Genomic DNA, 11,647 nt, shown 5'->3' on the forward strand with positions numbered 1-11,647 from the left:
TTTGGTGGTGGTACTGGAGACTGAGCCCACGGCATTCATAGTGAGCTGTATTCCTAGCACTTTTTAGATTTTATTTTGAGAAAGGCTCTCACTAAGTCACTAAAGTGTTCAATCTGGGCTCATGTTGCTATTCTCCTGCTTCAGCCTCTCAGAATGCTAGGATAACAGGTGAGCGCCACTGCTCCCAGATATGCGCGTACATTCTTAAGAGTCACTCTGAGCCAAGGGAGGCACTGTAAGTAAGACTTGACTGTGTTTCAATTGGTTATGAAAGAAAAAAAAAGATAGCGCAAACATTTGTAACATCCTTACCAGCCTTGCACTCAATCCCGAACTGACTCATCTCTCCCCAGCCGCTGAGGAATGCACTACCACTGTCCCCACCCCACAGACAGTGTGGCTAAGACCAGGCAGACTGACAATGAACGCTATTGCTGCTTCGTCGTTTTGTTACTGTTAAAGTGGTTTTATTATCAATAATCGTTCAGAAAATGTAAAAAGATCTCATTCAAAATATAAATAAAAATCTAAACTACTCTGAGAATAAACATAAAGAAAACAATGTACAGGAGGAGATAATACCTAAAAACTCAACAACCAAATGAACTGCATAGGGTGGGGAGGCAGATTTAAATTCATGTTCCAGCACCAAAAAAAGTCATTACTCTTCTCCCCAAATACAAGTAAAGATGTTACTTCTCTTCCAAACAATTACAAATTCAATGCAGAGTCAATGAAAATCCCAAGGGATATCTGCCCCATATGTCTTCAAGTAATTGATATTCTTAGTAAATAAAAAGCCCTTACAAGTCAATAAGGAAAAGACAAACACCGTTAGTGATCTGCTGCATACAGTTCACCCCAAACTTTAGCTGCCTGAAACATAACGAACATTACGTGTTATCTTACACGATTCCAAGGGTCAAGAAATTTGCAGGTGCTCACCGAGGTGGGTCTGGCTCCATTCTCCCATGAGGCGGCAGTGAACTGTCGGGCAGGTACCATCACCATCACCTTAAGGCATGGCTGGCTGGCAAGTCGACTGCCTGTTCATCTGCGACGTGAGGTGCTCTTCCCGACCCTCAGTTCTTCTCTGTAGAGTTTCTTGGGCTTTGCAAATATGGCAGCTGTCCTCCCCCGTAGAAAATGATTCCACACAGTGGAAGCCGCAACGTCTTTCATAGGCAGAACTTGGAAGTCACATATTTCCTCTGCCATACTCCGTTCTTGAGAAGTAAACCCACATTCAAGGGGAGGCAATGAGGCTCTACCTTCTGAAAGGCAGAACATCACAGAATGTGCAGGCATATTTTAAAACCGGACAAAATATACAAACAGGGAGATTGAGAAAAGATGAGTAAGCATATAAAAACTTTAAAGTTTGCTAATAATCACAGAGAAGCAAATTAAGCAAACAGATGCCACGAGACTGGAAAGAAAAGAAAGAATGACAACACTTTCCATCGGTGATGGCAGGGAAAACGGGCCCTGCTGTACGTTCTCAGGGAGACCATAAATCGTCACATTCTTTTCAGAGAAATATGCACAGCTGTCGTCATGTGACTGTCTTGGACCTAGTCATTCCACTCCGGGAACTCATCCTAGCAAACAAACGAGCAACAACAGCAGCAACAAGCTAGAAATGTGCTCAAGGGTTTACCCACCCAACAATTTATTGTAGCAATGCTTATAACACAGATGTTACTGTCCATAAAGCCCAACGACGGGCTCCATTAATTTGTGATATATACAAATATAACAATATGCAAATGTAGAAAATTGTAACATACAACACTTGGGCACAATATAATCCTATTTCCTGAAGCAAGGTGCTTCAGGGTGCTGAGTAACCTCACGCAGCGCTGAAGGATCTTGGAAATTTTGTGGGGAGAGTTAGTGGTACTTCCCCATTTTGGATCCTTACGAGCTTCTGTTCAGAGTTAGCTAATGGTTTCCACACTCAATGATTCCACATTATTTTGTATACGAGATAAGCCGCAATTTTTGTGTTCCCCAGTATGCTTTTCTATTTAAAAGAATGGCAGGAAAAAATAACATCAGATGTCAAGACGTGTTTTCTCCTTGGCTGCTATGAAAAAGCCAGATAAGCTAAGCACTTTTTCTCCAATTCTCCCCCTTCGTCCTGCCTCAGCTTCTCAAGACCTTGCAGAAAGTCTGTGTGTGCAGGAGGAGCAAGAAGCTGTTCCTGTGACTACACAGGCTGGAAGGGGCAGGCTGTCCTGAGAACAGCACCCCTGCACTCCCCAAGGAGGCCCCAGATCCTCAAGGAGGCTAGACCAGGGTGCCAGAGCGGCCAGGATTAACAACGGGTCCTCTGAGCAGTGACTGGAAGCCATGCTCACTGGACATCAGGGGCCATGAGGACAGCCTCGGGTTTCCACCTTTCTAGTCCCACCGGATTTGTAAGGTTCCTGGCAAGAAGCAGGGCTCCTGCTGTGTACCCAGTGACTTCCATATCTCCACTGTCTGCTGCTTCTGTGGCCACTGTGCTGGGACAGAGGAGCCTGAGGCTGCACGAACAGGCAACCCTGGGGCTCAGCCCTCTCTCTGCACAAGCAGCACCTCTAAGACTTGTCTCCTGTCCCCACGTGCCCGGATAGGGCAATCTCCATTAAAAGGTGATGGGAGAAGCTCTGCCTCTAGCGTGCCCTAAGATCCAGTTCACACCATGACCTCAGGCAGGCTTGGGCCTTGAAACAACAAAGGCCAACACCTCAGGCAGGGGACTTCCGCTTGCAGCTGCACCATGCAGCGCCACGGAGGCAACAAAGCCCCAAGCCGGTTGCCTGTTACTGTGGGAAAAGATAGAGATTTTTTTAAAAGCCTGGAGAGGAAAGACAAATGAATATCTCAGACTATGATTCAGTCCGCAGGCAATATTTGTTCAGCCATGATGGCTTGATGTGTTAGCAAAGCAGAGGAACAGGGAGCGGTATTTCATCCGCTGACCTTCACATTCAAGTCACACCATAAACCAGAACAGCATGGTGGGCCGCGGGCAGAGGGATGTGGAGAGGTGACCTTCAGGCCCAGCATGGTGGAAGCTCCTTGCACACAGGTGTCGTCCCATTAGAGCTAAGCCATAATTGATCACCGCAACAAATCAATGTGAGTGAGGTCCCTTCCACAGCTCTGAACAAACCGACTTCATAATGAAATATGAGCTTGTGAAGTTTCTCATTTTGTACCATTCTGACATTTCTTGCAATGTGATTAAAATATAATAAGATCAAATAGAAAATAGTATTTGCTCAATCACCTCCAAACCTAACACAGTCAACAGTCCATTTCCATTCCGGAAGAAGTCATTTCCAAGACTCCATAAAGAAGCCTACATTTAAATTTCATGTTCTCTGCTGTTACCGTGAAAAATTACATGTTTTAAGTATAGGACAAATGCAGGGCAGGCCAATTCTTGTTACAATAAATTTTATTCCAACATTCTCAGTAAATAAAATCTCCAAGCCCCAGCCAATGAACGGCTGCTTCAAGGTTCATTCAATAATACATAATTCCATTCCAAATAATCATTTGCTCCATTCCTTTGAAGTCTAATTCAAGCCCCATTTCCCCTTGAGAAAGCCTGGATCCCAGCTCCTATTTCCTTCCTCCATACTCCTCAGCACGTCTACAAGCTTAAACCGTGCCCTGGCCGCTAGGTGTGCGTCCCTTCTCTTTCCAGCTTGACGGGGCAGCTCCTCGAGGCCAAAGGACACACTTCCCTTCTCTAACATCACCCGGCCAGCCTGGGTCCTTGGGGACCCAGCCAGGGTTAGACATGCTGCAGGTAGGTGACAGCCACGTATGGATTCAAAGAGCCCATGACGACAGTGTCTGGCCCACGGCAGGCTGCTTGCCCATGCATCCCCTGCCCTGGGAGCCCACCTCACACCAGGCACCTCCAGTGAAGACATGCTATCCGCGGGGACCTTGACGCCCGCCATCATTTTCACATGGCCAGCCGGCCTCTACTCATTTTCTTACTGTCAGAGACAGGTACGGGAGCCTTTGTGGAAACGTCTGAGGATCTGCAAAACGGAAGCCTGTCTGTTCGGCTGCCCCTGACACGTGAGCTCAGGAACTGTGTGACTGTGAGTACTGGAGTAAACTCTGTGAGTTCCCGATAACTGACGAGGAGACAAGAATACAACTTGGAAAGACAGTGTTTTCTCGGCGTCCTAGAGATTGACAGTCCACACAGCACCTAAAGGACAAACCTAAACCTTGAGATTGGATTCTCCCAGATCCAGACCACCATGAGCCCTAATAAACCGTAGGTTAGATCAGCCTCTGGGCCTATCTGCCCGACAACACAGAGAGGGGCTCACAGAGGTAACCAGTTCAGGTCAGCTGATAGCACGTCGGCCTCTGGACACACAGCGTGAGTCTCCAAGCAGAGCAGGAGCTCCTAAATCATAGCTCCAAAGCTTCATTTCTACTGGATTTTGACTGTAACCCCAGGACTAAGTTAGATCAGTGACTTTGAGTACTGAGAGGATCCTTCAAAACCAATGTTTCAGCCCTGTGCATCTGTTAGAATGCACTCAAAGCAAGAATCAGAAAAACCTATTCAGACTGACTTGACCAAAAAAGGGAACCCACTGAACCAGCTATTCAGAAATTCCAGCTCCATTTCTTATAAACTGCTCTGCTCTGCCGCCCTCCGTGGATCAATTTTGTCAGCTTCCCTTGGCACAAAATGGCTGCCAACAGCAATCGGGACCCCATGCTTCACTTTTCTCATCCGAAGGGAAAGGGAGTGTAGTGTGTCAGGCCACAGGACTGGATCCTTAAGCTTTGTTCTCGCTGAACCATCTCCCTGTCCCTCTAACAAGCAGGGAGTAGGATTTCCCAAGAGACGTGAGAGAGTGTGGGACAAAGTCCCCACAGTGTCCTCCTCCTGTTTCTGAGCAGGTGCTACCAAACCCTCCAAGCTGTGTCCCCTTCCTGACAGTTCTGCCCTCCCCTTTGCAGAAGGCTTCAGGGACCTCAAACACTGTTTGTTGTGCCACTCAGTCTAAGCCAAACCTCAGAAGTCCCAGAAATACCCAGAATCATTCATTTCCCATCTGGGCTTGTGGATCATGAAATCACCAGCCGCTCCATTCACTAATTCCGCTACCAACTGGAGCAGGTACAGTAGCCCTTGCAGGTGCATCTAAGTCAGGGAGAGTCCAGAGGCCCTGTGCACCTCAAGGAAGCCGGTTAAGGCTGTGCCATTGTGAGTATGCTAAGCCAGTCTTGCTCGGCTCTGCCTTTCCACCATCTCGGAGTTCCTGAAGTGGCCCTAACAGACTCTTACTGTTTCAAAAGAGCCTGGTCACCATCTGATGGCACGGATGGAGCCCCAGCTCCTCTTACTCATCTGACACTCATATACTCACAGACCAGCCTCCACGATGGTCCCACAGCTCCTTGGTGCCTCCGCCACGCCTTCCTGGGCTCCGGCCAACCCCATCTGTCCATGCTTCCCCACTTGCTCTCTGGCAGCATCTGCTGGACCAGATGACCACAGGGTGAGACCACACAGACCCACAGCCAGCACGTTCAGCTGATCCCTGCTTCCCCAAGCGCTTTCCACGTTTTCCAGTTTATAAAGCCCCATTCCAACTCCTCACCATCTCCCCACCCAGCCTGGGAAGAAGGAAGGCAGACATTGCTAAGCTTTCCACAGAATACGAGAGAATGAAATTCGGACAGGGAGGCAGGTGACTGGACATATGCCAAGACTCAGAGGCAGACCTCTCACCCTTTCCCACCTGGACGGACTTCCTCATTTAGGGCCTGGCGATACTGGTGGAACAGAAGACTGCGGCAGCAGCCCAGCCCACGCTCTGCTTACCAGAGTGAGAGCCTGAGCACCAGCCAGCCCCAGGCAGCTGCTCCCTGCTCAATAGGGTCGTTTCAGAAGTGCTTTGTGCTACAGTCCCTGCCCGTGGGCAGCCAGGGCCAGCCACAGCGCAAATCCTCCCACGTCTCAGAGGTAACCGCTCAGAGAGCAAGCCTCCGAAAATCCAATTTGTCTTTCCTTTTGCAGTCCTGGCTTTGGTTATTGCTTTGAGACTTCCTCTGCAGCAAGTTGGGTCTTTGACTCTCAGCTTGGGTCTTCGGTGAATACAGACTATTCCTTCCCCCTTCCAGCTCCCAGCCAGCTTTCCTAGGAAGCAAGAGTAGCCCCTTTCCTTTGAGAGGATGCCCAACAGAGAGCTCTGGGATCAGAGCTGCCTGGGCTCATGCCCTAGTGCAACTCCTTTATTCACTTGCCTACTGACCCAATTCAACCCACAGCTACATAGTAGGAACCCACGGCACAACGGGCACTGGTCAAGAAACTGAGGACCGAGCAGAGAACAAGCCAAAGGTCCATCCATCTCATCCCCTAAGACCATCCCCCAGGTGAGCCAAGAACTGTCTTTCAATACCTTTGGAAATACAAAGGACCCTAGGACCTCTCTCCCCAAAAGAATGAACGTAAATGCAAGCACAGAAAACCATGTGCCTTTGCAGAGGGATATCAGGCCCCTGACACCCACAAGTAGAACCCCTGGAGTCTGAGAACACCAGGTTCAGGACCTCTGAGCAGAAATACAGGGTCCTCTTCAGTGGGTGGAGCCCTTGGAGGGTTCCATTCAAATACCACCATGATCTGTCAAATTGCTTCGATGGATCATAACCATATTCGACCCCAATCCTCAGATCTTGACTTTCCTGCATTCCAAAGGCAGATTCTTACAGGTGAGTGTCTTAAGATAAAAGAGGAAGAGAAATCTGCATTCTGGAATGTGAACTCCCCTGTGGGAACTGAGGGTAGAAGATCTACATCAGACTTGCAAATTATCTTTCCCTCACACACACGGGGTAACAATTTTCTCCAGGTGAGCGTGAATATGGCGTGCTTTATGTGGTCCCTATGTTCCCGAAAAGTTATACCTGAATCAAAATCTTGCAAATAAAACCACTTAACATGCACTAAGGGAGCTCACTACTTTATAAAAGCTGGCAACGAATTCTTCCACTAAGCAAGGGAAACTTCAGAAGGTGCAAATTTTTCTCCTTTCCATTAGAGGAGATTTCTGTAGAATTCTGTAAAATGGGTAAATGAGTAATAGCAGGGAGAAAGAATTTAAGGAACTGGGTTTATGATTGTCATATATCTATCCATCCAAGAAGAGTTGATCTTAGAAAATATAATTTTTTATTATCTATTATAAAGCCCAAATTAAGCGTACACAACTAAATCCTGGAGGTAGCAGGACATGGATGAACTAATTCAGCATGAAAGGATCCACCACGATTCACAGAGCAGAACAGGGCTCTGATACTCAAGATCACTGGGTCCAAAACAATACAGGGTTCCAGCAAGCAAGTGGATACCTCATTACATCACTGCCTGTGATCTCTGGCGAATATCAGGCCACAGCAAACCCTGGAGCCAGCAACGGAAGGGACTGGACTCTCCGTGTGAGGTGTGCAGAAGCCATTTTTTCCTCCCAGAAAGGCCTCTGATAGGTTGACAGGAAGAAGTGGATGAACCCAGAGGCAGAGCAGCATGAGGGCATCCAGCAAATGTCACGGGAAAGAGGTACAAAATTAGAGCCTATTTAGGAAGTTAATATGAGGCCAGTTTGCAGAGTAAAAGCAGAGATAAGATGATGCCATTACACAGAAAAGTCAATATGAAGGGGCAGCCATTTCGAAAGGGACAGCCAAACCCCAGCTGAAATTAAAATCGCAGTCAAGTTGAGAGCCAGGTGGACAGAGAACAGCCCTGTCATGGCAGAAAAAGGACAGTGCAGGGGAAAAGTGCCAGCCCAGTAAGACGGTGAGCACTACGAGGAATACATCAAATGCCTGTCAGACACACACCCAGCTTGTGGGGGAAGGTAAGAAAGTAAGTACTCAATGCTGAGTGCAAGAACTCCTGGACTGGGCGGGGACCCGCACAACGCAGCCTACAGGCCTACTTCAACCTACCGTCTGCTGCTCCCTCATTCCTGAGACAGACATCAAATCCAACAAGCAGCAGGGTAATGCGAAGACTCTTAGCAGCTAACAGCGGCTGGGTGTGCCCCCTGGACAGGCCTCCCAGAAGAGGCCAAGACTGGGGAGACTGACAGGAATTCACACCAGGTGGAGGACGCAGCTTGAGCAAAGATGCAAGGATAGGTGGGTGGGACCAGGAGACGGTCAGGGAAAGGCAGAGGCTCTGAGGAGGGCTGATGAGGTCACCAGGGATTTAAACTGGATTCCTGCAGAAGAGGACCCGAAAGGAAGCCTTGAGGCCAGTAACACGTGTGGGAGGTGGTCCCTAAGGAAACACCAGCCTTGAGGTGGCTCCAGAACTTTAGGAACTCTGGGAGCACTTTAAGGTTATCCCTCCCAAGGCACTAAGAGCTGGAGTACTAATATCCAACTCCCATCAGCCTTCATTTACTCAAAGCTGCTCTCAGGGACCAGGGAGGCACCGGAAGTAGCCTATTGTGTGCCCTGGCAGAGTGGGATCTACATATCTACGCCAGGATCCCTCAGGCATACAGACAAGCTACTGGCAGGCAGAGGGAGGGCCTGCAAGACCCAAAGGGCACGAGCAGGGCGTGAGCAGCAGCATCTGCTGCAGGGTCGGTCCTGGCTGTGGGCAGCCCTGAGTGCAGCCATGCTAAGGCGTCTAGGGGTCTAGGGGGATGGGAGACAGCAGGGGTCTAAGCTGGAGGTAGCACGGTCACAACTTAGAGAGCCACTTGACCACAGAACATACAACTCATTGTATGTATGGTTTAGGGACGGTTAGCTGAGAGCTGCATGGAAAGCTTCTGTGACCTTTCAAAGATAGGAGGATGAAGGCCACAGCCAGGCTGCGGTATTAGGGACAGAGAGAAGGGAGAACACACACACAGGGATGCACTGGAGGCTAATGGGCGGTCAGCCGAGCTAAGAAACAGGAGCAGAAAGGGTTGGTCCCAGGAAATGCGCTCAGTGGCAAAGGGCAATGGTGGGAGAGGACTGATTGGAGCAGTGCCTGCCTCCGGGGCAGCCAGAGAGGAGTCTAGAGCTCCAGGGAGAACCTGGGACTCAATCTCAAGCGTATGGATTTCGGGAGCATCTATGAGCTTCCAGGTGAAGACAGTCACAAAACTCCGCGTGCCCCACAAGTGAGTATTCCGCAGAGGGGATGAGCCCTCACTGTCACTGATTCTCAAAGGGCTCTGTGAACTCACAAAGGACAAGAACCGAGTGCTCAAAAATGGCGAAGCAGCCACTCCGGCTCTCGTGCAGCCTCAGCCTGAGGTGGGGGAGCAAGAGGGAAGCCAGAGACCTCTCTGAATACACCGAAATGGGGTTTTCCCCGCACTTCACCGACGACGGTCGGCACCAAACGCTCTGAGCTGCCGTTGCTGCGGGCACATGTTCTGAGAGCTGCGTCTCAGCTTTGTTGTTGCGCCTGCCCCGAGACCACTACCGACCTAACTTATCTGCTATGCAGGGCTGTAGACAGAGCCACTGGGCAGCAGAGAGATGACGCTAGGTCTTCCTGCAGAGAACACAGAGCTGTCTGTTACAGGAAATGCAAGAGAAAATAAAGCTCCAATTTAAAAAGGCTTTGAGAAGGGTCGCACGGCAAAAAGTTAGCTCCACTGTCAGGTACCTTGATGCTCAAGAAAGACAGCCAGGTTTTCCCGCATTTTGTCAGGTGTTCAGGGCTCTCTGAGTCTGTCCTGTGATCAGGAAGACTGTTGCATGGAAAGCTACCTTGCTTTCCAAAAAGGACACATAGCCTTTTGCAAAAAAATCACCCTTTTCCATCCTCTTGCCTTCTGATAGTCTGAGCAGAAGCTTTAGTTTCAGTACAGACTGAATGATACTTATTAAATGGTGCTTAGAAAACCACTCGGGAAGCTAACCACACTGGAGTGGCCCCAGGTACACATCGGAGGTGGGGACCTGAAACCGTCTGGGGACTGCAGGGACAGATACCCACCCCTACTCCTCACCCAGTCCCAGGGGGTCATTCGGTCAGCTGCCTGCAAAGTCATTGCACCTGCACCTAAGGGAGGAGCAGTACCCTGGGCGTGGGAAACGTGCTCAGTGCTGAACAATTCCCAAGACGGTTATGAGGAGAGCAGGGACAGCACTCGCTCTCATTATGGATCTGTGGCTGCTGCAGATCGCTGTGATTGTAGTCTCCAAAGCACAGGCTATTTGGAACCATATAACGATCCCGATGTTTCTGCCACCTTTGACATGCTGGATTCTTGACCTCCCGAAAGCTCCATTGTGTAAGCCTTGATCATCCCTGCCTGGCTCTTTCAAAGCCACGGTGGCCCACAGCTCACCAGGATGATGGAGAGCAGAGGAGCCCTTGCTGTGTCCAACGCAAATCACCATCCGCACACCGGAAGGGCTAGGGACCAGGAAGCGGTCGTATCCACAAGGGAGGACTGCCATTCTTTAAAACAAGTTACAGAAAACGATTCTTTAGAAGTTGCAGATCCCCTCAGCGGGCACCAAGAAGCAAGAATGGCAGATTGTGGAGATCACGTAAATGTGCTAACCAATCCATGCTGCGACCAATCAGCAATTTAGCTGAGCAAGTGCTAACAGCCATCGCAGGTGTAATCATTATAGTCTTTAAACATCCTTATTCTTATCGTACAATATTTAATGTATTCTCACAATGGGCCATTGGTGAAAGTCAGGAAGCATAAGAAACACTGATGTGAAAATGCAACAAATTAATGGAGACTGTAAAAAAAAAAGTGTAATAATTATGCAAAATCACCCCGGGATGATTTTTGCCAGATAAGTAAGTTGCATCCATCTGATCAGAAATTACATACAGTATATCTAGATGTCTCTGGCACTTCAGAATGTTTAAAAAAGAAAATATAGTGACAATTATACTCTATTTGGCTTTTCATTTGTTGGTAATAAAGGCGGCCCACACATGCAATATGTTATTTGTGGCAAAGTGCTTACAAATAACAGCATGAGGCCATTTCTTCTATCTTGTCATTTAAAACAGGAGGCAAACATGGTAAAAATAAACATTTGTGGTTCTGTAGTGCACAATGCAAAAATCTAAAACACCAGGTCATGAAAGCAGCTGCTGATGCTGAACCACACAGTTAAATTTCAATCTGCATTTTAATACATACTTAGCCCCCACCTACAAACATGTCAGAATTTGTTAGCAAAGCATGTTTTTTCTTGCACAACTAATTAAAACAAAATTAAATTAATGCCTGTGGAGCACTTACAGTGGCTCCTAATATACAGAAAGTACAAAATAAATGTTGGCTATTATTTTTATTATTATAGAATTATCATCAGTTGGTAAATGGGAAGAAGTTTAATTTGTTCTTATTTATAACTAATATTTTTAAATGCCATTTGTGGAAAAAACTTTATAATATAAGCCAGCAACACGTCTCAATTTTTAATTAAAATTTTATCTTTATCATATACCACTCAAAAATGATGAAGTAGCCAGGCATGGCTGCGCACACCGGTAATCCCAGCACTCAGGAGGCTGCGGCAGGAGGATCACTGTGAGTTCGAGACCAGCCTGGGCCACATAGTGAGTTCCAGGTCAGTCTCAACTACGTACTCAGACCCTGTCTCAAAAAAA

The 11,647-nt window shown here is 48.1% G+C and overlaps 1 protein-coding gene across 1 annotated transcript in view; it reads right to left on the reverse strand.

The window, feature by feature from the left end:
* The window catches only part of Fstl4 (follistatin like 4), a 525,946-nt gene that overhangs the window by 482,341 nt on the left and 31,958 nt on the right, over positions 1–11,647 (reverse strand). The window contains exons 6-7 of the mRNA XM_019209874.2: positions 5,406–5,514; positions 946–1,274 (exon numbers count right to left, since the gene is read on the reverse strand). The gene's annotated coding sequence lies outside the window, so the exon portion shown is untranslated. The remainder of the gene's footprint in view (positions 1–945; positions 1,275–5,405; positions 5,515–11,647) is intronic.

Source organism: Fukomys damarensis, unplaced genomic scaffold (genome assembly GCF_012274545.1).
Source record: "Fukomys damarensis isolate Sample0158 unplaced genomic scaffold, DMR_v1.0_HiC HiC_scaffold_9, whole genome shotgun sequence".
In the NCBI taxonomy this organism is placed as follows: Eukaryota; Metazoa; Chordata; class Mammalia; order Rodentia; family Bathyergidae; genus Fukomys; species Fukomys damarensis.